The sequence below is a fragment of the Macrotis lagotis genome, chromosome 5 (assembly GCF_037893015.1).
Source record: "Macrotis lagotis isolate mMagLag1 chromosome 5, bilby.v1.9.chrom.fasta, whole genome shotgun sequence".
Taxonomy (NCBI): domain Eukaryota; kingdom Metazoa; phylum Chordata; class Mammalia; order Peramelemorphia; family Peramelidae; genus Macrotis; species Macrotis lagotis.
Window position 1 is genome coordinate 36,438,412 of NC_133662.1, and position 27,840 is coordinate 36,466,251.

The 27,840-nt window shown below is 35.1% G+C and overlaps 1 long non-coding RNA gene across 1 annotated transcript in view; it reads left to right on the forward strand.

The window, feature by feature from the left end:
* LOC141523767 (uncharacterized) overlaps positions 1–27,566 on the forward strand; it is a 56,026-nt gene extending 28,460 nt beyond the window's left edge. Inside the window, exon 3 of the long non-coding RNA XR_012478585.1 lies at positions 27,455–27,566. This is a non-coding gene — a long non-coding RNA (uncharacterized LOC141523767). The remainder of the gene's footprint in view (positions 1–27,454) is intronic.
* The last annotated feature ends 274 nt before the right edge of the window (positions 27,567–27,840 follow it).

The window sequence follows — 27,840 nt, forward strand, 5'->3', positions numbered from 1 at the left end:
GACATGAGGGATGGTGGCCACTTCAACAGAAAAACATCCAGAAAAGTGAAATTTGGGGAAAAGATGATGTAAGACAATATGCAATATGGATTGAAACCAACATGTTCATCCATTGAGACTATCCCACCCAAAATACACAGTGGATTCTTAATAGTTGCTATACAAGATCCCAATGAATGAGCTCAGAAGATCACTTGATTTAACTATGAGACAGCCAGTAGAAGGGACAGGATTAATTTTCAGGAAATGGGAAATTTCTCTTGTGGCATCTTCAGAGTTGTTGCTATGGATGCCAAGACTGGTATTAGGTTATAATTTTTTTTGAGGGGACCAAGGAAAACAGACTGGGAGCCTGCCTAGCAGGAGAAAAAAAAGGAAGTGAAGGAGAATGGGATGTGGGGAGCAGGGGATGCGAACAGTAATTAAATGAATAAATGTCATTGTATTGAAGACAAGTGCCTTAAATGATTATGGGGAAGGGAATGTTAGTAAATGTTTAATAACCAGTTAAATGGAAGAGGAGGACTTCTACTCACAACACACTTTGAAGTTAATTTTTCACTATTAATATTTATTCCGCTTTCTCATTTTACAGATAAGGAAACCAAGGTAGACAGGGTTAAGTGACTTGCCCAGGGTCACACAGGTACTAAGAATCCAAGGCTGGATTTGAACTCAGAAGGATGAGTCTTCCTGACTCCAGTCCCTTACTATCTCCACTGTGCCACCTAACTTCCCCTATTGACTATAGGATCAAATATTATTATTTCATTTAAAAAATCATATTCTTTCAATAATTACTTTTGTGTTGGTTTTATAATATATATATATAATTTGATAGTAATTATACCTTATAAATAGGTAAATACCTTTATGAATGGAATAAAGTCTGAGATTTCTTCAATAAAATATTATAGATTAGAAATAGTTAAAGCTGTGTGTTATGTCCCTTCTGCTGCTCCTCCCCTAACAAGCAAGTTTATGTTACCTTGATCAGAAGTAAAGAGTAAACTGACCCTGTCTTATCTGGACTGAAGTCCAGATGGTTCTACATTCCTTGTCCTGGAGGGGGAGAACTTGTCTCTGTTTGAATTATATGCTTATTCTTTAGAGTAATTTACCCGTATAGATTGTGAAGACCACATTCCTCACTAATGAGGATGGGGGGGGGGTTGCACTAGGATAAATGGATCTTGGATTTCCTGCTTTTTACCCCCTTTTCTCTCTCTCTCTCCATTTTTAAGATGGAGCAAGGGGGGTCCAATTCTCGAGAACTGAATAAAACTTTTCTCTTCATACCTTGAGAAATCTCCAAGTTGTATTTAAGCAGGTAAACACACCCCACACATTTATTAGGGTACATGATCAAAAAAGTTTGAACACTACTACTTTTTCCTCTATAGTCATATGGGTGATTTAGTTTCAAGTGGGCAACAATCCTTTATCCTTTCTTTCATCTGGACATAGGTGAGGATTTTCCACCTTTGTCCTCAGAGTTAGACTGGAATGAATACTAGCTCATAGGTTGGAGAGTCTGCTTTCAAATCCAGTCTTTGCTGCATAACCTGTTTGACCAAGAGGAAAGTTATTCAATCTCCCTGTGTCTCAACAGCTTTAATTATCAAGAGGAGGTTCCTTACCTTCACCTCTTAGGAGCCCTAGTTTTCCTCAAAATTATGCTTATGTGCTTCTAGATGGAGTCTTTCTGACCTCTTCCCCTCAAAAAATTTGTATTGTGTATATTTTGCACTTATCTTCAAATATACATATGTAGCCAGCATTTATATAGCCCTTTTGGGTTGTAACACTTTATAAGTATTGTTTCATTTTAATCTCACGATGAGGAAACTGAAGCAGATAGAGGTGAAATAACTTTCCTCAGACTCTCAGATGAATTTGAATTCAGATCTTCCTAACTCCAGTCCCAGTCCTCTTTTCCCCTGAGTAGTTAGATGCCTTAGATGTTGATGCCCCATTTTGCTGAAAATCCATTTAGAGCAAGGGACTGTTTCACTTTTCTTTTTCTGTTTCCAGCACCCAGCACAATTACCTGGAAGCAGAAGATGCTTAATAAGAGCTTGTTATTCTTGCATTTAGGCTGTGGAATGGCTAGTGTTGGACTAATGGCTAGTGTTGAATTCTGGACAAGTCATTTCACCTGTCTTCCTGTTTCTTCATTTTTAAAACAGAGACATTAATAGGACCTACCTCTCAGGGCTGTTGTGGGGATCAATGAGATAATAGATCCAATGCTTTGTAAATGTTTTGTTAGTCATTTTTTTCAGGCATATCTGACTCTTCATCACACATTTGGGGGTTTCTTGGCAAAGATACTGGAATGGTTTGCCATTTCCCATTCCAGCTCATTCTGGAGATGAGGATACTGAGACAGACAGAATTAAGTGTCTTGTCCTACATAGTCAAGTATCTTGAGATCATATTGGAACTCAGGAAGATATCTTCCTGACTCCACAATGCATGTGGTTACCTTTGCAAACCTTTAGGGTTCTGGGTAAACCTTGGCTATTTTTCCACTATCTCTATGATCCTAAGTGTATATGTGTTTTTAAATTAAAAAATATTTCTTCATTTATTTCAAGGTCTGGTAAGTAAGTAAAGCAAGTAAGGTAAGCATCCCTTGAGCCTTTTACCCACTGAAAGAGGGAACCTAAGAGAACGTTGTGCCTCCATCATGACATCATTTCCCTTCAACTTTAACAGTCTAGCAGTGAGGTTCTCTGTTTTTGATGGTTTCTCATGGCCAGTTCTTGTGGTGAGCTATTGTGGCAAATTGCCAGTTGGCCACGTCAATGGAGCTTCCTAAATGAGGCTTTGTTTTCAGTATTCTTCTTGTCTTTTGTGGGGAAATGGCTAAATTGTTCAACTGTCTTTGGCAATTAACAGCTTCCTGCCAAAGACCCAATGGAACAAGTGCAAACTGAACTGAATAGATGTAAGAGGGGCAGATACTTGTCCAACTCTGCCAAAGGTCTTTTGGCCTTCCCCCTTGGTCTTCTCCTCTCTAGTTCACTTTCAAAACTGTGGAGTGTTTTTGAGTATAATTTAATTATCAGTCACTTTGCACCTTTTCTATCAATCTCCCAAAAGATTTTAGCAGTCTCCTGCCAGGCTGGGCCAGGAATATTATAGGGAAAGGGAAATCTACTGACAAGAGGCAGGCAGCTAAATGACTGGAACAAATGAGAGACAATAGGAATAGATACATGAATGGGGAAGGTTTAAAAATCTGATTTACATTAACTTGAAAAATTGGCTCAAGTTAGCCAGTGACCACCACCATAGTATGGCTGAAATAATGACAATAATAATAATTATATTTATATATTTATATATTTACATACATTTATGTATCATTTGATCCTCATAACAGGTGTACTATTATTCTCATATAAAAGATGAGGAAATTGAGACAAATAGAGGTGAAGTGATTTAATTATCTAGGGTCTCATAGTTAGTAAGGTATCTAAGTCTGATTTGAACTTTGATCTTCCTGACATCTACCTGGCACATTATCCACTGTGCTACATAGTTGTCTACCAAGAAAAAGACCTTGGATATTATATAAAGATTGGGATGCTTCTTTACTTGCTAGATCTTGAAATAGAGGGAGAAATATTTTAAGATCAAAATAAGCATATTCCTATATAATTTCTATGCCAGTTATGAGCTATGTGATTTTAAAAATTATTAACTTCTTGCAGCCTAGTTGCCACATCTATAAAATAGGGATGTGAATACTTATTGTCAATCCTCACCAAATGACCCATGAACCACAACAACTCTGCAACTGATGTTAATTCTAAGAAAACCCAAAAAATCACACAGGCTATCAAAGTTAGCTCTAAAAATAAATAAAAATAAAATGCCACTGATGTTTATAAACAAAAAATTTTCTTTATTCTGTGGGAGGAGGGAAATTAGACACAATTTTATGGGGTGGAGTGCCCTGTAGTAGAAGAAATGCTTTAGTGTTGATAAATCTCAATATTTACACCAGTGGGTACCAGTGGGTGGTAGCCCTAATAATGAGGGGCAACAGAACAATGTGAAATTTGATTCATAGCAAGACTAGGTGACCTGAACATGGATGGGTACTATAGGTGCTTGTCCAAACTCAGGGACCACCTGATGCTGAAGTGAAGCAATTCTGGGGGTTTTCTGTGGTGGAGATTATCCAGAACAGAGAGCCATAAAGGACATTGCTATCTCACACTCAGGACACAGTATGTTTGCTCTGGAAAACTTGATGTCTCCTAATAGTAAAAAGAGAAGGGTGGTCTTGGCATGGGCATCCTGACTCTTATTAACTTCAGAAAGATTGAGGAATAGTAGCTGTTCAATGGAAAGAGCATGGGATTTTGAATCAAGAGGACCTGACTTTGAACCCTAACCCTACCAATTTATTAACTGGGTGATCTGGGATCAAGTCACTCCCTTTTGACTGTCATCTTATTTTTCCTGCAAAGTGAGAAATTTGGTCCAAGTCTAACATCAAAAGATTGAGGATACATGCCCATCTCTTCTAACAGAAGGGATGGAATTGAGATGTAAAATGAGACACATTTTCAGGCATGATTTATGATTTGCTTGAATTTATCCATTTATCATTTTACAAAGAAGTATGAGTGTGTGTGTGTGTGTGTGTGTGTGTGTGTGTGTGTGTGTGTGTGTGTTTCTGTGTGTGTCTGTAGGGGGTAATGAAAGATCACAAAAGAAAAGATCAAAACACTTCGAATATTTTTAAAAGCTGAGAAAGATGTGAACGGATCAATTTCTACTTTATATACTTTAATATATACTTTAAAGAATGTACATAATTGTTTCATATATAAAATACTGTCCCTTCAAGATTGGACACATCTTGAGCAGTTTCAACTGGTAAAAGATGCATATGCTGCTTTTGTTGTGGATGAATATTACTATACCTGAAAGGAGTAGGAAAAAATTGATTTAATGAAATCTTTAAAATATGTTAAGGTGCAAATGAATTGTGGAGTAAATATAAAGACTTAAATCACCTTGTGAAAGATATAGGCCAATGCCTTGTTTGTATTTAAATAGCTTGGTTTAAATAGGCAGAACTTTATTATTAAAGACTGGGAAAATATGAGCTCAAAATACTTCTTTAACAGACACAGAATTAAATAAATGGTGGACCATGATGAGAATTTGGAACTACAGAGCTCATCTCCTCATCTCATTTGCATTCAGTTATTTTAAGATTTAGGAGATTAAACCAAAAAGAGGTTTGGAGAGCTGGGTAAGATTAAATAAGAATTGTCTGTTTAATAAGGGGAAAAGTGAGTTTTTACCTTTTAAATAATAGATGAGTGAGTTCCAGGAGGTTCTGATTTAAATCATTGGTAGATGTAGGAGGTTAAAGATTGAATAAATATAAGGATTCAAAGCATCTTATTGTAAAGAAAGAGCAACTAGTAGAGCATTCAATTATCTGATTCCTGATTAGTTGGAAAATGGCTCAACCTCATTGCCAAGTGTAGAGATCTCAAAGACTGAGTCAGGAAGACCTGAGTTCAAATTTGACCTCCAATACTCACTACTTTTGTGATCCTGGACAAGCCAGTAAACCTCTCTTTGTTTCAGTTTCCACATGCCTTCAATGGGATAATAATAGTGCCTATCTCATAGGGTTGTTGTGAGGCTCAAATGAGAGGATATATGTAAAGTTTCTGGCAAATAATAGGTATTTGATATGTACTTGTGTATCCTTCCCTCGTTCCTTCCTTTCTTTCTTCCTTCATGAGAACTCCAGTTCCAGATATCATTCACTGAAGTCCCATAAAGCTTAGAAAGTGAATCCTCTTTGAAGTATGTTGATTTTTCCCACCTATCTGCCCTACTTGAAGAGGAAAATACAGAAAGGGGAAACACATCTTACAGGAAGGGAGTAGCTTTCTAAATTTGGTTTGTATGGCCCAGAAATAACCAGCCTCATGAGCTCTGAAGTTCTCTGGCTTAAAGGGAATTGCCTTTCACGGTAAAAGGTAACTTAGGGTATCATAAGTGAAAAGTCCTTATAAATATTTCATTGGCTAGAAAATAGAAGAGAATTTGGCCAACCAGAGAGTTATGAAAATGAGTGGACAAAAATTTAGCTGAGAAAGGACTTTATTTGAATGGCCTACTAACATCAAAGCCTGTAGTCCAGAGTTGTGATTTACTTTAATCAGATGAGTTTTCATTCTGCATATACTTTCTTGTTAAGTTCCAGTTTATACTCACTCTATACCCTGGATAATGAATACATTGGTTGGAGAGTGTAACCCAATTTATTTGTGAATTGTAGATATATTTTATAATTTCATTCACTTTATTATGTGAATATATACAATGTTTTCTTCTAACTTATTCCTAAGTAAATGGTTATGTTAAATATTTGAAAGTGTCAGCATTGTAAATGGTTATTTGTTTTGTGTAAATAGAAATGTACCAATGGAGGTTAAAAAAAAGTATATTCCTGAAAAACAGGTTTATACCTATAATCCTGAGAAAATGTGAGTTTAGATGTATAGTGGTGGTTCTCTTGGAACTTAGCCCTGCCGCTGTGAAAGTATTTGGAAGTGAGTCAATAAATCAAGATTAGTAGATGTCCATATGTCTTTGTGAAAGATATGACATGGTACAAAATTGATATATCTATATATCTCTATATCTGGATAACAAACCATCCTTTTTTTGTTCTTAGTATATTGATTTATTTGTGTTCAGTTTATAATTAAATTCTGCAGGGAGCAAGAAGGCATTTCTAACTATCAAAGTATGACCTCTGACAGAGATCCTATCCTTAATAAGTAGGAAAGTCAGGTTAGAAAATAGAATTAAGCCTGAACAAACTAGTTATCTGGGGTTATTGTCTATAAGCATGGAACCTTGGGTGAAATACCAATTATAGGAAAATCTTGGAGTAAAAAAATTTTCTTTTTCTGGGAGAAAAAAAAATCACTGAGATTTTTCTGCTCCGAATCCAATGATTATAATTGGATTTATTAGTTTTATTTTAGATTTATTATTTATTATTTTTAAAAAAATTATTTCCTAATTATATGTAAAGATAATTTTATTACTTGTTTTTGTTATGTTTTCTTCTTCCTACTTCTCTCTCCTGGAATAGTAAATAATCTGATATAAGACATATATATATATATATATATATATATATATATGTATATACAAAATCTTGTTATATAGCTCCTTAACTTTTGAAAAGAACTATAGCCTAAAAAAAGCCTCTGATTTTAAGCTAAAAAAATGTTATAGAAGAGCCTGATCCTCCAATGAATAAGAGGTATCATCTTTAGCTGACAATTCCAAATGAAATTGGAGGCAGAAGGGAATTGCGTAATTTCCAGTCAATAGAAGCTTACCTGGCAAGGATCAGTGGAGCAATGTCAAGCCACAGGAATATGAATGGGTAGCTACACAACTTTTGGTAGACCCTGCATGGCCCTAGAGATCAATAGGGAGAGGCCTTGTGGGAGCATTGCCCTAATAACACTAGATATTGGAATTATAGAATGAAGGCATTGGCTATTTCAACATCCTTGAACCCTTAGCCATATGTATTTCCTGCACATATACTCCTTTTCCAAGAGATGTATGTTCCTTGTATGCTTTGTCCACATGTATTTTCTTCATTTGTTCATTCTTTCTCTTGAAGATCACATGTGTGCATGTAGTGATAGATATATGTCTTTATTTGTGGGAAAATAAATCCAAGGTTTTTGTGGGGCTGAGACAATGTAGTTTTGCTATTATGCTATTTTATTCAAAGCCTTTGTTTTGTAGAAGGTTTGAGGGATGGAGTATAGAATGGGAGGGTTGAAGTAGAGGAATTCTAAGAGCTCAATACCTTCCTAGTTAGCTATAATCTTTTCCACTGTTGTTTCTGAAGGAGGTTTCTGCATTCCTTTTTAAATTCTTTCATGTTAGACCCTATTGGCATTCTCCTTTTGTAGTAAGCAGCTAAATAATACAGTGATTAGAGCACCAGACCTGGAGTCAGGAAGATCTGAGTTCAAGTGTGACCTCATACACTTACCAGCTATGTTACACTGGCCAAGCAACTTCACCCTGTTTGCCTCAGTTCTTCATCTGTAAAATGAGCTGGAGAAGAAATGGCAAACCCCTCTAGTATCTTTGCCAATAAAACCCCCTTGGACAAAGTCCATAGGGCCACTTAGAGTTGGAAATGAAGGACCAACAATCTCACTTAATGCTGGCACATTGTTGATGTTGCTCAGTCATGACCAACTCTCTATCTGCTAGGACTTTCTCCCTAGATTCCCAGGGCTTGTAGGATTTCATAGTGAGTCTTTATTTTAAATACATAATTTACAGAGGTTCCTTTTTATTTCTGAACTACATTCCATCAGTCTTCATATTTAGTACCCTATGCCTCAGATGAAAATACCACCTTGGTCATTTCCCCCAGGGAAGACTGTCAGTTTGAACCCTAGAAACTTCAAATGGGATTAGTGTAGAAATCATTATCAGTAACCTTAAATTCTAATGGTCTATAACTTCTACCCTGGCAGATGACTATCCAGTGGGTCATAAGATTCATGTAGATGAATAATAGAATAGAGATACCATTGTGGGCAACTTTGAAGAAGATACTTGGCAATCTTGGGCATTCTTTTTATAACTGATTTATTATTTTTCTCTAATGAATTGTTTTTAAATTCAACAAAGTACAGTGAAGAGGGATGGGTTTGGACAGAGTACCTGCTTTTAGATCTAGGTTCTATTACTTGCTAACATGTAAGCCTAGCTAAGTTACTAACCCTCTGCATCATATTCAGTTGTGAAATGGAGGAGGATAAGTACTCATCCAGTTCTAAATCTATGATCCTCAGAAATACCATAGTATGTCTATTATATAATACTTGAACTTTAAATAAGAATAATAGAAAAATGAGCACAATCAGCTGGGTAAATGATGTATGGACTATAGAGAACTTTCAACAAAAGTCTGCATTTTTCCATGATACTTGAAGGATAATATTCATAACACTTTATCTAAATGCTTTGGCAGTTAGAAGCATCTAGAGAGTGCTGGGTCTAGAGGCAGAAAGACCTGAGTTCAAATCTAGTCTTAGACACATATTAGCTGTGTGACTTTGGGCAAGTCACTTTATCCCAATTGCCTTAAAATGCAAAATAATAATAATAATAATAATAATAACTTGCATTTACATTGTGCCTATTATGAACCAGACTCTGTAGGCAATGTATAAATATTGACCCTTTTGATTCTCAGAACAATCCTTGAAGATAGGTGCTATTATCCTTATTTTACTGTTGAGGAAACCAAGGCAAACAAATTAAATGGCTTGCCCAGGGTCACACAGCTAATATATGTCTGAGGCTAGATTTGAACTCAGGCTTTTCTTCCTCCAGGGCTGGTGCTCTATCCTCTGTCCCACCTAGCTACCCCCCAGGCTATTATTATGGTTAGTTGATAATGTTCTAGTCAAAACTTTTTTGGGGGAACTATCTATTACTTTTTCTATTCTTTTGGAATTCACTCTTTAAGGATATTTATATTGAACTCCATTCTCCTGTTACTCCAAGATTTTTAAAACTATTGTTTCTAGCATGGAGATTTTTATGGAGATAGTGGAGGGCAAAAAAAGACCTAGCCAGAGCTCTTTTCCTACACCCCACAAAGATGGAGATCAGTCTCTCTTGGAGACCAGGCAGGCTAAATCTTAGATCATATCTATCTAAAATCATGCCACAGATGGGGCAAACCAGATTTTTTATGCATAGAATTTTTCTCATTGACTTATCCCTTTAGTTTTGTATAGTTTATTTTTTTTTTGCCTTTGCTCAAACCAGTTTATGTATATAATCAGCTGAATTCCATGTAACTAATCATTTCCTGTCTGTTAGGATGCACTTTTTCTTTTTCTTCTTTTTAAAATTTTGACTTTCAGGACTTATGTCTATTTTCTGATGTCTTGGGTTAGGTTTCTGCTCAGTTGTTATGACCTTTGTCCCTTTTGTTTCTTAATTACCTTTTTTTTTCCTTTGCAAGGATATTGGGGTTAAGTGACTTGCCCAGGGTTAGACGGTACATGTCAAATGTCTGAGGCTGGATTTGAACTCAGGTTCTCCTGAATCCAGGGCCATGCTCTATCCACTGCACCCCTACCTGCCCCTCTTTATTATCTTTTGCAACTTTTCCTACCATCTTCTCCTTTATCCATCTTTGCTTTGAAGTCAGAGTATTAAAAGTTGTTCTATTTTTAAGGATCTTATCAAACTCTTCATAGAATCTATTTAATTCTCTATTACAAGTATTGACACTTTGTCACAAAGATAATTATAGCAGTTCATCTGTTTGCTGTATACATGTAAGGCAGAATGAAAGTGTTCCATGAGATGATGATTGTGGTGACCTTTTAGGCATGTGATGAAGTCAACTCTATTTACCTCTCCAAAAAAGAACCATGAACCAGTCTTCCATTGAGCAGCAACTTCATCAGTTTCAGAAACACTGGCATATGAAATTCTTAAATATATTACACCTCTTTTCCATGCTATAATCCAACCAAATTAGCTCTTTTGTCTTTTTTCTTCTCCACACAATATTCCCATCTTTGTGCCTGTGCATAGACTGTCTCCTATGAATCCCTCCTCTCTTCTATTTCTTAGAATTCCTGCTTTCTTTCTTTTAAAAATTTTTTATGTTATTTTTATTTTATTCAATTCCTGATACATGCCTCTCTACAAAATAATTATATTGTGTTCTTGTATATTTTTGTGTATTCATCTCTCCCAATTAAATATTAATCCCTTGAGGGAAAAGAATATTTCTTTTTTGTCTTTATAGTTATAATGCTGGCACATTGTTGATGTTGCTCAGTCATGACCAACTCTACCTGAACCCAGGGACCTCAATCCATGGGGTTTTCTTGGCAAAGATACCAATGTGGTTTGCCATTTTCTTCTCCAGTAGGTCTCCATTTTACAGATGAGGAACCAAGGCAAGTAAGAGTTGGGTGTTTTGCCCAGGGTCACATAGCCAGTAAGTGCCTGAGATTGTATGTGAATTCAGATTTCTCTAACTCCAGTCCTGGTGCTCTATCTACTGCACCACCTAACTGCCCTGAAATTAGTTTCACAAACCCATAAAACAGCATGAGAGATTACAATGTATCTAAATTCCAAACTTTCCTACTCTTCCCCAATGCTAGAAAATTTTCTGAATTTTATCAATGTGATTAATGTATTTGTGTCAGTTCCCTTTCTTCACTGCTCTCTTTACTTGCAACAGTAGATATTAAATAAATGATGACTTGACTCCTGATTTCATTTATCATGAGAATTAATCCATATTAATACTTTTTCTATACAGACTTTCATTGTCATTGGTCAAAGATCTCCCATTTAGATTTATACTTAAATGGGTCCCTGACTTTATCCATTTGAATGTTCTCTTCAGCAATATAGATTGCGTCTCATCCTCTGCAATTGTTGAATATATCCCCTAAAAGTTAAGGCCCATTCTACTTTTTCCTGACACAAATGGGGTACTTGGGGTGTCTTCTGGTTACCTATATAATCAACCCATATTTTCCCCCACAATATATTCTGATGTTTTTATTATTATAGTCACATTTATTATATTGTAGCCATTTACACATACCAGGTAACGCCATTGCCCTCTATGTGATATTCATTAATTCACTGATCTATTGCCAATGCTGGTATCTACGTAAGATGCTGTGTGTGTGTTTTCTGTGTACATACTTAAAATATCCAGCACAGCAGCATGAGTAGACAATGACCATTGTCTATTGGGCAGTCTTACACACCAAAACATATTTTAGTTTCCTATCCAGTTTGCCTCAGTTAGCATCCCTACTCATCTTTCTCCTGGATGTATTATTTTCCATTAGAATATAAATACCTTAAAGGCATTCAAGGTGGGGCAGCTAGGTGTCACAGTGGATAGACTCATCTTCCTGAATTCAAATCTGACTTTAGACACTTACTGTCTGAGTCTGGGCACATCACTTAACCACTTAATCCTCTTTGTCTCTATTTCCTCATCTGTAAAATAATCTGGAGAAGGAAATAGCAAACTACTCCAATATCTTTGCCAAAAATACTCCAGCTAAGAGTTAATGAAGAGTTGGATACAATTGAAACAATGGAACAACAAAACCTTTTTCATACAATTTTTTTGTTACCCTAGCACTTCATACAGTACCAAGTATGTTGTAAAAGTTAGCAAAAAGGGGCAGCTAGGTGGCACAGCCCTGGAGACAGTAGGACCTGAGTTTAAATCCAGTCTCAGATACTTAATAATTACCTAGCTATGTGATTTTGAGCAAGTTATTTAACCCCATTGACTTGCAAAAATTAAAAAAAAGTTAGCAAAAACTTCTTTTCATTCAATTCATTCCTCTGCTAGTATTACTTAAAACTAGATGATTCATTAAGCAGTTATTAAACACTTACTTTATACTTGGCCATATAGAAACAGACAAACTTTCTACTCTCAAGATTCCTGCACTAATGGGAGTGCTTACATAAGTATATATGAAATAGATACTAGATTATTTTGGAATGCATTGAGCAGCTGGGTAGAGAACCTGCAGAAGTATAAGAAAAGGTTTCATTTAGAACAGGAATTCTTAAGCTGGGGTCTATGGGACACCTCATGCCAAGGAGTCTATGTTGATTGCAGAAGTCATGTGAACTTAGTCAAGAGTATAGCTTTATTTTCATTTTCATTAATGTCTAATTAAAATTTACTATATCATTAAATTATGAAATCTAAAAAGAAAATACTTTAAGATGGAACCATGGTGGGGGGGGGGGGGCTTAGGTGACGCAGTAAATAAGAGCACCAGCCCTGGAGTCAGAAGGACCTGAGTTCAAATCAGGCCTCAGACACTTAATAATTATCTAGCTGTGTGGCCTTGAGCAAGCCACTTAACCCCATTGCCTTGTAAAAACCTAAAAAGAAAAAAATGGAGCCATAGACTTCATCAAACTGCCAAACAGGTTCATGACACAAAAACATTAAAAATCTATAATATAGGAGTAAATGCTTAAACTGACTTTTGAAGAAAATGAGAGGATTCTATAAAATTTTGTAAAATGGAGGTAGAGTGTATCTAGGTGGTGGTGGGGTGGCTAGATAAAACTAGAAAAGTTTTATGGAATTTAGAACCATCTTTTCTCTTTCATCTTTTTTCATCTTTTCTCATCAATTCTCTTTGCCCTTTCAATTCTATATGGGCTATATGAGTCCTTTGAGGGAAAAGTTAGTTTTTGTCTTTGTCCCCTCAGAATTAATTGGTACTGGCTTTTAAATAAGCTGTCATGGTGGAGCAAAGGCCTGAGTCTTGGTGTGGATCTACTGGTAACCCAGCCCAACTGAATCTACTGATAACCCTCACCCATTACACATGGACAAGGATTCTTGAGGTAAGAGGCAGGAGCAGGACAAGAAATCATCTTTCCTAATTTTCTGGTCATGTCATTCCATTACTTTAGAGAGTCTTTCAGCAGTGATGTCCCAACTCTTTATTCTCATCTGTGAAGGGGTATATTATATATCTAGTATATTAGCTGTAAATAGATTTGTTCTCTTTTTCTTCCTACCCCCCCCAAAAAAACCCCAAAATACATACAAAATCATGGATCCAGCTCAACTGGATCTACTGACAGGGATATACTGGGGAAGAAGAGCCCTGGAATTTCTTAGATTCCTTTCAGTAGGTTAAGTAGCAAGGATGGTTTTCTCCTCACCTTTCCCCCCATTTCCACCCCCTCCCCCCCAGGAATAAATATCATCTTATTTCCAACATTACAAGTATTTACTCCACAATACAGACTTTGCCTCTTGCTATATCCCGAGTCCTCCCTTTCTGAGACTTTTAAGATATGACCCCTCCCTCAGGATATATGCATATCTTAAGATGATTTATGAATACATAGAATATAGCAGAGATAGGTTAATTGGCAATCCACTAAAATAAGGAATGGAATGGGGAAGGCATTAAAGGCAAATCACTCCAACCACAATTTAGCTTAGAGCAGTATTCAGTGCTCTTGTTATTATTTCTTAGCATGTGTGCAAAAAACATTTACCCCTACTCAGAAATGACTCTATTACTGACTGTCTCTTCTTGACCACAGTTATTTGGTAGAAACAAAACTCTGTCATGATTATCTCATGTTGCCCAAGTGTTCTAGGTTCAGAAGCGCAAAGGTCGTAATGATGTAGTTCAATGAGGATTTGAATTATTAGTATTTGTCTTACCTACTGTTGCAGTGTCTAGTCATAAACTCCAAATATTGGAGAGAGAGAGAGAGAGAGAGAGAGAGAGAGAGAGAGAGAGAGAGAGAACAAGAACAAGTTTTAGGTTATAAAATATAGCAGCAAGATGTGAAAATTTCATCTTGTTTTTTTTTTCCTTCTCCTAAGTTATAAAATTGTTGAAGAGACTGTAAAATTTGAATATGTCCTTGGACTTTTTAGTGGCAAGTAGAAGAATAACTTAATTTTTCTTTTCTCCTTTCTCTGTCTCCTCCCCTAAGTGAGTCTTTCAATTGTGAGCCAAGAGAGTATACTTTGGTTTATTTTGTTTGTTTGTTTTTTGCAAGGCAATTGGATAAGTGACTTGCCCAAGGTCACACAACTAAGTTATTATTAAGTGTCTGAGTCTGCATTTGAACTCAGATCCTCCTGACTCCAGGGCAGGTGCAGTATCCATTGTGCCACCTAGCAGTCCTTATTCCTTGGTGGATTTTTTTTAATGCTTATTTAGGACTATTCCTGAACAGCTCTCAAAAATCATCAATTTTTCTTGACACCTTCAGGAACTACCTGGATTATCTAGGAATTCAAAGATAAAGTTTTAAAAGCATATATAAAGATTCATAATAGAATAATAGACCAAGAGAGACCCAGGAAATCTATGGATAGAAGTTTTTTGGATATTTTACCTCTTTCTTGTCTCTTCCTTTTGACTTACCACTCACTTATAACCCTGAATTAATAGTATATTTTATAGACTAAACTAAAAAAATCATAATCATTCAGACTACTTATGAGTAAAATCTTTATTTCTATATAACTAAGAGACATCTGGCAATAATAGAAGCCTAATTTGGAATATGAAAGTAAAATAATTACATCCTAAACTAAAGAATCTTTGATGTGGTTATTTATTGAGTGGTAGCAGAGTATAGGAAGACAGCCCAGATTTTCACTCCCCACTCTGTTTTAACATAATTAAAATTTTCATTTTTTCATTGTAATCTAACTGATAGTTCTATACCTTGCCATGAAGATGAATAAATGTGTGGGCACTGACTATTTTTAATTATATGATGAGGTAGAAGTAGATTGATCCATCAGTGATTCTATAATGCTAAGCAAGAGTGGTTTGAATCCTGTTTTTTTTTCTTTTTCTATCATTTTATATGCAACTTTTAGAGAGTGGGGAGAATTGTTTCCTGCTACTACAAACAACATATATCACTATGTGTGTGATATATATACTATATATATATATATAGTATATATAGTATATATAGTGTATATATATATATATAGTATATATAGTTATATATATATATATAGTATATATAGTATATATCTCGATATATCTATGTCTGTCTATAGACTACGTACATATTATCTCATTTCATTCTTACAATAAGGTAGGTGCTATTATCCCCATTTTATCTGCATTTTAGAGCCAACCTCTAACTTAGGTGAAACAGAGCAGTTTAGAGTCGGAGTGCCAGTAATCACGTTTTATTAATTACTTTCATTCCAAGAAATAGATTTGCAAATTGGGGTTGCTCCACTTGGCTGGAAGCAGAGATCAAATCCGTGAATCATAGTGGGAAAGGAGGGGTAAGATAGATCATAAAATAGTTATTTATGGGGCTTGAGTGATTTTCTCAGGATAGCTCACTAGTGCAGGACAACACAACAATTATTTTGTTTTGGAAGCTGTAATCACTCAAGTAGGACAACACATGTGTTCTCAATTCTGTGGGAAGAGTAAAGTTGATTAGTCTTGGGAATATTTTATTATTTTACTTGATTAGCGAAAAAGTTAAATATTTTTCTAATTAGCTTCAGTTCACACAGGCAAATACAGGTTAGGGAAAGAACATAACTTGTCAGGATTAATGAATTATTCCAGAATGTTTTGTTCTCTCTGATTACCAGGCCAAAGTCTACTTGTGAAAAGGACCTCTAGAAACGCAATTATTAGTAAATTCATTTCACATATCATATTGATTAATATTAAAATCATAATTCTCTCCAACAATGGCTATCATGTTCTCATTAAGTTGTTTCTCAGGATAATTGGAAAGACAGAATGAAATAATGAAAGGAGCCTGAGATCTGGAATTCAAATTCTTGGGTTCACAGAGAAATGATTTTACTTCTTATGGGCCTCTGGTTCTGGTCTCCTGGGAGGCTTCCCTCTGGTGCCTGACAAGTTCTCTGTCTTTGGAGGTCTTCAGACAGAAATTGGACAATCATTTGTTGGGTGTGTTATAATGAAGATTCTTTCCTGTTTGGGTTGGACTAGATGGTAATTGAGGTCTCTTGAATGGAGTTTTAGGTTTAGAGTCAGGAAGACCTGAATTCAAATCCTATCTCAGACCCCTCTAGCTATGTAACTCTAGGCAAGTCACTTAAACTTTCTCTGCCTCACAGTATGATTTCAAGGATCAAATGAGATGACATGTACAATGCTTAGTAATCTATAAGTACTCTATAAATATTAGTATTATTATTTCAATTCTCAGATTCTGTGGTTCTATGATCATCTATAAAATGAGAGTCTTCTAAATCCTTAAGTGAAGAATATAAAAGATAAGATGAGTTAGGAAAAGTCTGGGGAGGGTGGAGGGTTTCAGAGATACTAGTATGTCTTTACTATCTAGAAATAATAAAGGTACAAGAACAGCATAAAACTTGTCATACTACAAGAAGACATAAAACTAGCTTAAACAAAACTTCCAACAATAACCAGCTACATAGTACTTTAAGTTTTATAAAGTGTTACACAATTATTATTCCAACAGTCTTGGAAGATAGGTGCTATTATTAGCTCCATTTCACAGAAGAGGAAACTAAGGTAGAGAGAGGTGAAGTAATTTGCCCAGGATTTTATAGCTAGTAAGTGTCAGAAGCTAATCAAATATTTAACTCAAATTAAATTAATATTAAATATTAAACTAATAAAATTAAAATGAATTAATATTCAATATTAATCAAATATTTAACTCCCCTTTCCCATCCTTTTTTAAAATCTATTCCCAGTTTTATCTGAGTCATACCAGGATGGTCCTCTCAAGAGAAAAGACCTCAACTCAAGTAAATATATTACCTTTTCTTTCTTGTGACTGAGTTCCTTCTTTTTGCTCTTTAAACTATCTTTAACTTTAAGACTTCTTGTAGCAGAGAATGCAAATTTTAAGAACAAGGTCACCAGATAACTTCTTGTTAAAAACAAAGACCATTTCTACTCTTGAATAGAAATCAGGAATTCCACATGCCTGGAAAACAGATTGATCCATCAGTGATTCTATAATGCTAAGCAAGAGTGGTTTGAATCCTGTTTTTTTTCCTTTTTCTATCATTTTACATGCAACTTTTAGAGAGTGGGGAGAACTGTTTCCTGCTATTACAAACAACATATTTCAAGTAAAATTCAATCATTGCCTGCCCATTTTCCAGCTTCCCTCCTAATTTCTTTATTTCAATCATCCAAGTTCAAATCCTTGCTCTGTTTCTTCAGTTAGTAAGACTGGTAAAGTCTTTATATCCTCTGCTTTGGAGGTGGGGCAGGGAGAGGAAGGAAGAAGATAGATTGGTAAAAAGATTTCTGAAGTCTGAATCTGAGAGCTGTAAAGGATTTTAATCTACTTCTGTACAATTGAACTACATGTACATATACTTATGTATTATTATTGCCTATATGTTGTTGAAAGGAGTTTTCAGAATGTGGAGAAAGTGTTTAGTAAATGTGTGTTCTTTTAACTCCTGTCCTCTCCTTTCTAGACTCACGTCTCCTTTCCTCCCTTTCCCTTCCCTCTCCTAATACTGTGATTCTGCTTTGCTCATGAGAGTAGAGCACCTTCTCTGTTGAAGTCAAGTCATATTGGGTGGTCCTGTGCCAGTGCCACAGATCAATTCCAAAGTTCTTGAGAGTGCCCTTGTATTACTTTTTCTGACTACCATGTCAAATCTTGTCCTATCTGAGTTCTCCATAAAATAGTCATTTTGGCAAATGTGTGTTTGGTATTTTAACAATGTGGCCAGCCCAGGGGTGGCTAGGTGGCATAGTGGATAAAGCACTGGCCGTGGAGTCAGGAGTACCTGAGTTCAAATCCCGTCTCAGACACTTAATAATTACCTAGCTGTATGGCCTTGGGCAAGCCACTTAACCCCACCTGCTTTGCAAAAACCTAAAAAAACCCCAAACAATGTGGCCAGACCATCAGAGTTGTGCTCTCTATGGTAGAATTTGAATTCTTGGCAATTTAGTTTGAGAAAGAACCTCAGTGTTTGTTATCTTGTCCTGCCAGATGATCTTTAGAATCTTCCTAAGACAATTTAAATGGAAGCAACTCAGTTATCTGGCATGGTGCTAGCAGACTGTCCAGGTTACACAGGCATATAGCAATGAGGTCATCACACTGCTCTGTAGACCTTCAGTCTGATAGTCTAATACATCTCTCCCATACTTTTCTCTTGGGGCCTTCCAAATTAAGCTAGGTCTGGCAATGTATGTGTCAAACTCATCATCAATGTGTATATCCCTGGAAAATATACTGCCAAGGTAAGCGAACTTATCCATCATATTCCAAACTTCTCTATGCACTGTAATCAATGGTTCTACATAGGGATGGTGTAATGCTGGCTGACAGAGGACTTGTGCTTTCTTTGTGTTACTTGTCAGACCAAAATTAGCATAAGCAGCAGAGAATTGCTCCATACTTTGTTACACTTCTGTTTCAGAGGTTTAATTATCTGCAAACAAAAAACAAATCATGCACCAACACTCCCTCCACTTTAGTCTTGGTTTGTAATCTTTTCAAATTGAAGAATTTACCATCAGTATGGTGGCTGACCTTGTTGCTGTTTGTTCTCATTAAAAGTATTTGATAATATGACTGAAAACATCATGCCAAAAAGCATGGCAGCAAGCTCAGTTTTGGTTTATTTCATTGGTGACTGGGAAGTCATAAGAGCATTGTCCATTGTCCAGCACATTGATGAACTTCTTTGTGCAACTAAATTTTGGCATAATTTTTCATAAGCCCTCACAAAGGACAGTATCAAAGGCCTTGGTCAGATCTACAAATGTTGTATACAGATCTCTGTTATATTCCTGGTATTTCTCCTGAAGATGTTGGAAGGCAAACACCATATATACTGTTCCTCAGTCCTCAGGTAGTTGACCATTTTCCAGGTGAAGGATTAGCCTATTAAGGAGGATTCTGGCAAGAATCTGGCAATGACTAAGACAGAGAGACTCTACCCCACTCTGTGTTGGTCACAGGGCAATTTATTCCCTTTACCTTTATAGAGTTGGACAATGGAGGGGTCCTTAAATTCCTTCTTTTGCCATATAACCTGGAAAATTTTAATTAGCTTTTGTATGAACAGTGGACCCCCTACCTTGTAAATCTCAGTTGGAATGGAATCAGCACCAGGTGCTTTACCATATGAAAGAAGTTTAATGGATTTCCAAACCTCTTCTTCAGTTGGAAATTCAGCTAGAGAGGGATTGGCTTCAACCTGAGGTAGATGGTAAATGGCTTCAGCATTGATTGATGACAGTCTGTTGAAAACACTTATGAAGTGTTCAACCCATCTCTCTAGGATCACGTCCTCATCACTAATCAATGTGATTTCAACAGCACTGAGTAGTTGAGATGTGCTAGGTCTAGAGCATCATAAAAACATTTTGGATTGTTTGAAGATTCATCCAGCCCAGGAGGAAAGAGGTTGATAAGCTAGATAGAGGTTGAAAGTCTAATGGCTGTGTGGGGTAGGAAGAGCAGGGGAGAGGGATAGTCTTTTTAGGCTATAGTCAGGGAAGGTGACTTCAATGTTTAGGACTTTGGAAGTAGAGCTATTTAGAATAATTAAATCTAAAGTATATGAATGGATTGTGTGTGTGCATTTTTACAAAAGAGGTTGTAAGGGTCAAGGTGGCCGAGACTTTTATAGAGGTATGAGGAATATGGTTAGGATGTCATCCACATGGATATTTTTCAATCCAGATGGTACCTAGGGATGGATGGAGAAGAATGCTTGATTACCAGATACTAAAATCTATCAAGGAAGGTAGATGACAGCCTCCAGAATGTGGAGGTGGTGGCACAGCAGATGGTTTGGGCTTATTTATACAGTCCTGCATAACAAGGGATGGAAACTAGTAAGTGTTTCTCTTCAATAGCCTCCATTTAGTTGACAGCTTTCATACAATTTCTGCAGAGTAAATACTTCCCTTGTGTAGGGGGAAAGGGCAGAGATCCATAGACTCCTTTCCAATCTGTTCTCTGGATCATAGCTTGTTTTAGTTCATGACAATATGCTGTTGGGAAAGGCCAGCCAGGGGTGTCCCTGTAGCAGTTATGACATCATTGAACAGATGGTGGAATCAGGGAGGGAGAAAGATCTGAGAGGAAATATACTTTCTGCCTTTCTTGTTAGGACAAATAGAGACTGTTTTCTCTAGCAATTTCCATTCTTCCTGAGAGCAACAGTTCTCAAACTTTCTTAGGCCTACTTTGAACTCTTATGATAATTATCAAGGACCCCAAGAACTTTTATTTATGTTGGTTATATCTACTGTCAGCATAGTAAAAATAAAACTAATAAAATATTAAAGCATTAATTAATATATTGATAATATAATAATACCCATTCTGTGTAAACATACTTTAGAATATTTTTATTTTAAAAACCTATATGTTCCAAGACAAAAAAAATTGGTGAGAATGGCATTATTTTATATATTTTTGCAAATCTCTTTATTGTCTGGATTAATAGAAGACAGACAGCTGGAATTTCATATCCAGTTCTATATTTAATCTGTTGTGATATAATTTTGGTTGAAGTATATGAAGAAAATCTGACTTAACAGAGATATGTAATTGGCAAAGGGAGCAGTGTTTTAATAGGCAAATACTATTTAACATTATTGTAAAATACTACTTAGCATTATAGATTACCCTTCCAAAGGACCCAGGAGTGCTCAGATCATACTTTGGGAATAGCTGATCTAGATGGTTATTTCCTTTCATTATATTTTAAAAATCAGAATGAAACTTAGGAAACTTCCAGTGACAATTTAGTGGAATGAGAAGGCAATCTTAAGTCCTCCAAATTCCTCTCCAGACAACTAGAAAACCTTCTCAGAGTTGATCTAGGAGCAGGAAAGCAGATTGCCAGCCTACCATAAAAGATCTGTCTCCCTGGGTTGGGAGAAAAACAAGGTCCAAGAGCAGCAGTAGCAGTATAAAGCCTCACAGCAAGGTCCCTGCAGCAAGGCTCCAGGTCTGGGACAATTCACCAGCCAGGCCCTATCCTCCTACAAGCCAGCAGACCCTAGGCAAGGAGTCAGCAGTCTGTGCAACAAAGCAAAACCTCACCCCTGCAATTCCACCACCAACACAAGCCACCAACCTGGTCTTGACTCCACCATGAAAAGCCCTGCCCTGCTTCTGGCCAACAGCAAGACCCATCCCTGGGGCCTTGTTTTCATAGCCACCCAAGACAGGACCCCACACCTGGGGCAGGCTAACAGTTACATCACCCACAATTTGGTCTATGGTCCAATAAGAATTTCTGGAAGAGTTAAAAAGGATTTTAAAAAGCAAATCAGGGAAGTAGAAGGAAGCATTGGGAAGAGAAATGAGAGCACTGCCTGAGAATCATTTAAAAAGAGTCAGTAGTATGAGAAAAGATCTACAGAAATTTAGTGAAGAAAATAAGTCCCTAAAAAATAAAATTGACCAAATGGGAAAATACAAAAGCTCACCAAAGAAAATAATTATTTAAAAATTAGAATTGAACAAATGAGAACTAATGATTCTATGTGATATCAAGATATGATAAAAGCAAAAAAGCAGAAGAGGAAGAAGAGGAGGATGAAGAGGGAGAAGAAAAAGAGGAGGAGGAGGAGGAAGAAGAGGAAGAAGGAAGAAGAAGGAAGAAGAAGAAGGAAGAAGAGGAAGAAAGCAGGAAGAAGAAGAAGGAAGGAGGAAGAAGGAAGAAGGAAGAAAGAAAACCTGAAATTTCTCATTGGAAAAACAACTAACCTAGAAAATAGATCCAGAAGAAATAATATAAGAATTATTGGACTACCTAAATGCCATGATCAAAAAAAAAAAAAGACCTGGACAACATCTTTCATGAAATTATCAAAGAAGACTGCCCTAATATATTAGAATCAGAGGGCAAAGTAGAAATTGAAAGAATTTACCAATAGCCACCTGAAAGAGATTGCAAAATTAAAACTCCCAAGAATATCATAACCAAATTCCAAAGCTCACAAATCAAGGAGAATGTATTACAAGCAGCCAAAAAAGAAACTATTCAAGTATTGTGAAGGCACAGTCAGTGCTGCACATGATTTGGCAGTTTCCACATTAAAGAACTGGATGGCTTAGAACATGATATACAGGAAGGCAAAGGAGTAGAATTACAATCAAGAATTACCTACTTAGCAAAGTTGAATATAATCTTTCAGGGGAGAAACATGACCATTTAACGAAATAAAAGACTTTTTAGCATTTCTAATTAAAAGACCAGAACAGAATAAAAAAAATTGACCTCCAAATATAAGATTCAGAGGAACTTAAAAAGGTAAAAAAGAAATTAGAGAAAACATGAGAAATTCAATAAGGTTAAACTATTCATATTACTATATGATAAGTTAATATTTTAACTCTTAAGAAATTTAATATTATAAAAGTAATTAGACGGAATATAATAGACAGAGAGTATAGATATAAAGTGATTTTGGTAGGATGATACTCCAAAGAACAAAATAAAAGGGTAGAAAGAAAATTGCACTGGAAGAAGAAGGAAGAAGATTGAATGGGGTAAATTATACTAAATATAAGAGACAAGAAAGAGATATAAGGGAGGGGAAAATAGGAGGGACAGGTTGGCAGGCAAGGTTTAAATCTCACTCTCATTAAAATTGGTTTAAAGAGAGAATAATACACTTAGTAAAATATAAAATCTATTTTACCCTACAAGGAAGTAAAAAGGGATAGTGATAATAGAAGGAAAAGGGACTATTAAAAGGGAGGGTATGTTAGGGAAGGTGGTGATCAGAAGTAAAACACTTGTAAGGAGGGATTATATGAGGGGGTTAAGAGAGAAAGGGAGATAAGCAAGTAGAAAATAACATAGAGAGATACATAGTTATCAGAACTGTAAATATGACTGGGATGAACCCACCAATAAAACAGAAGTGGATATCAGAATGGATTAAAAAAAACAGAATTCTATAATATGTTGTTTACAAGAACACATTTGAAGCAGAGAAATACAGAATAAAGATGGGGGGCTGGAACAGAATATGTTTATGCTTCAGCTATAAAACTGAAGCAAATAAAACAGGAGTGACAATCATGATTTCAAACAAAACAAAAGCAAAACCAAACCTAATTAAAAGAGATAAAGAAGGAAATGCTATCTTGTTGAAATTTAACACAGGCAATGAAGTCATATCAATACTAAACATTTATGCACAAAATAGTATAGCACTTAAATCTTTGAAGAAGTTGAATGAGTTGCAGAAGGAAATAGATAATACAACTATATTAGTAAGGGACCTCAACTTTCCCCCTCTCAAGACTAGATAAATCTAACCAAAAAATATAAATAAGAAAGAAATATCTGAATAAAATTCTAGAAAAGTTAGATATGATAGCTCTCTAGAGAAAACTGAATGGGATTAGAAAGGATTATACCTTTTTTTCTCAGCCTTATGTGGCATTTGACCACATCTGAAGACATAAAAACCTCATAACCAAATTCAGAAAAGTAGAAATTGTAAACGCATCTTTTTCAAATCATAATGCAATTAAAATCGACACACAGTAATGGAGAATGGAAAGAGATTAAAATAAATTGAAATGAAATAATCTAATCCTAAAAAACAAGTGGGTCATTAAAGAAAAATTACTTGAGATAATACACCAAAATTTATTGAATGAAGTACTTAGGGGAAATTTTATATCTCTAATTGCTTATATCAATAAAATAGTAAAAAAAGAAATCCATGAATTGGGCATGTAACTAAAAAAAACTTGAAAAAATAAATTTAAAATTCCCAATTAAGCAACAGATTGAAAATTCTGAAAAAAAATATCAAAGGAAAGAGTAATAAAATCGAAAGTAAAAAAACTCAATGAGCTCATAAATAAAAATAAAAGCAAGTTTTATGAAAAAAGTACAATAAAATAGAAAAACCATTGGTCAATTTGATTTAAAAAAGAAAGGAAGAAAACCAAATTGCTAGTATCAAAAATGAAAAGGGTGAATTGACCCACCAATGAAGAGAAAATTAAGACAGTTTTTAGGAGCTATTTCCCCCATATATATCAATAAATTTGACAATCTAAATGAAATGGGTAAATAGTTACAAAAATTTAAATAGTCCAGATTAACAGAAGAAATAAAATACTTAAATAATCTAATCATAAAAAAAGAAAGAAATTGAACAGGCTATCATCAATGACCTTCCTAAGAAAAAATCCCCAGGACCATTTGGATTCACAAGTGAAGTCTACCAAACATTTAAGGAACAACTAATGCCATTACTATATAAACTATTTATAAAAACAGACAAAGGAGTCTTACCAAATTCCTTTTATGACACAAATATTGTGCTGATACCCAAATCAGGAAGAGCCAAAACAGAGAAAAAAAATTATAGACTGATTTCCCTAATGAATATTGATGCAAAAATTTGATGCAAAGAGATTACAGCAATAGACCAAAGATTCATACTCTTATGACCAGGTGGAATTTATACCAAGAATACAGGACTGGTTCAATATTAGGGAAACTATCAGCCTAATTAACCATATCAATAACAAAATCAACAGAAATCATATATTTATCTCAAAAGATGCTGAAAAAGACTTTGACAATATTAATTGCTCATGAGTAAGTCAAGCCAATATAATAAAAGTGACAAATCTACCTAAATTAAACTATTTATTCAGTGCCATACCTATCAAACTATCAAAAAATCATTTTATATAGATGGGAAAAATCATAAAAAATCGTAAAATTCATCTGGAAGAGCAAATGCTCAAGAATATCAAGTTAATCAATGAAAAAATTCAGAAGAAGGTGGTAGCATACTAGATCTCAAAGTGGAATATACAATAATTATCAAAACAATCTGGTACTGACTAAAAAACAAGAGAGTGATAGAGCAGTGGAATCGATTAGGTACAAATTCATTATAGTAAATGACCACAGTAATCTAATATGTGATAAACCCAAAGATTTTAGAATAAAAAATCATTATTTGACAAAAACTTGTGGGAAAACTAGAAAACAATATATCAGATACTAGCTAGGTATAGACAGAATCTTACATCATATATCAAGATAATGTCATATGGTTATGTGTGCAAATTAAAAGAGCAGGGAATTGTTTACCTGTCAGATTTATGGATAAGGAAAAAGTTTATGACCTAAGAAGATAATAAAGAACATTGTAAAATGTAAAAAATAATTTTTATTATATAAAATTTAAAAAGATTTTGCACTAGCAAAACCAATGCAATCAAGTTATAAGGAGAGCAGAAAACTAGAAAAATGTTTTGCAACAAGTATTTCTGATAAAGGCCTTATTTCTCAATTATATAGAGACTCGAATCAAGTTTAAAAAAAATACAAGTCCTCAATTAATAAATGATCAAAGAATATGAGCAGGCTGTTTTCAGACAAAGAAATCAAAGTTATCTATAGTCCTGTGGGGAAAAATGCTCTATCATTATTTATCAGATAAAAGCAAATTAAAACAACTCTGACATACCACCTCACACCTATCAGATTGACTAATATGACAAAAAAAAAAGAACATATTAGATGTTGGAGGGAATCTGGGAAAACTGGAACATATGCACTATTGTAAACTGATCTAACCATTCTAGAGAGCATTTAAAACTATGCCCAAAGTTATATAAAACTGTGCATACTCTTTGATCCAGCAATAACACTGCTAGTTTTATATACCCCACCCCACTCCCCAAAAGGGAAAGGACCTATTTGCACAAAAACTTTTGTATAAGATCTTTTTGTGGTGGCTAAGAACTGAAAATAAAAGGGATGTTGATAAACAAACAAAAAATGATGAACAGGATGGTTTCAGAAAAACTTAGAAAGACTTATATGAAACCGAATCAGAACATTGTACAAAATAACAGCAATATTTTTCAATGAAGAATTATAAATGACTTAACTAGTCTCAGCAATAAAATGATCTAAGACAATCCCAAAAGACTTATGATTAAGTATATTATCTCTAGAGAAAGAACTGATACTCATTAAATACAGACGATTTTCCACTTTCATTTTTTTCTTTTATTCATGTTTTCTTGTTCAGAATAACTAACATGAAAATGTTTTACATAATTGTACTCGTATAACCTACATATAATTGCTTACCATCTCAAGGAGGGTACAGAATGAAGAGATAGGATTTGGAAATTAAAAATAAAAATGTAAGCAATTGAAAAAATAAAAATGAAATCTTTTATGTTTATGTAGCCATTCAAAAGGTTGTTTTATAAGGGATGACTGTTTAATGTGACTCACTATCTTAAATGGGTTGCTGGACCGTGGGTGTTATGTTTAGTGATATTTCATTTTATAAGCACATTTTCAAACTTGGAAGATATTCTCTTTTGTTTTATCTTATAAGAATGGAGGCTGTGTGATAAAACTGAAAACTTATCATCTTTGGAGTTAAAGAACCTGAATTAAAAATCCTACCTTTTATGTTAACTAACTACATCAGATTAGGTAAATCACTTAACCTCCCTGGGCTTTCATTTTTTTGTCTGCACAATGAGAGAGTTGGACTAGATGTCTTCTGAGGACTTTTCCAGGTGAGATCTATCCTATAATTTCTACCCTAGAGATCCTTGTCTTTTTAATTATTCTAAAAGTCCATATCCTCTAATTTATCTTATTTATAAGTATCAATTCATATATCCTAAAGTATGTCCTTGTTCTTTCCCCTTCCCCACCCTTATCCCCAACATTGAGCTAAAATTATGAATGAAAGAATACTATTCAAAAATCTTTTTTTAATATTTATTCCTATTCAGGTAATAATTGTTTTTTTCTTATTGTTTCCACAAGGAAACTGGAATAAGGAAAACTGTGGATGACTTTAAGGAAGTAATGGTGGAGCTGGTGGAGATCTTGCTAAGACTTTGGTCAACCAATGGAAAAAGCTTATTTCATCAGAAAATGAAAGATATTTATTAACTCACTTTTAATTATTTGTTAAATTACATTTCACTTAATGTATTTTTTGAACACCTAGACTAATAAACCTCTTTCATGATCCGTTAAAGGTCAGTTGCTAACTTGTAGAGGAAGGAAATGGGAGGAGGGAACAAGAATTATCAAGTGCTTACTATGTGCCAACAACTAAAATGAACATTTTACAAATATTATCTTACTCAGTCCTCACAACAACCCTAGAAGGTGGCATTGTTATGATCTTCATTTCCAGTTAAAAA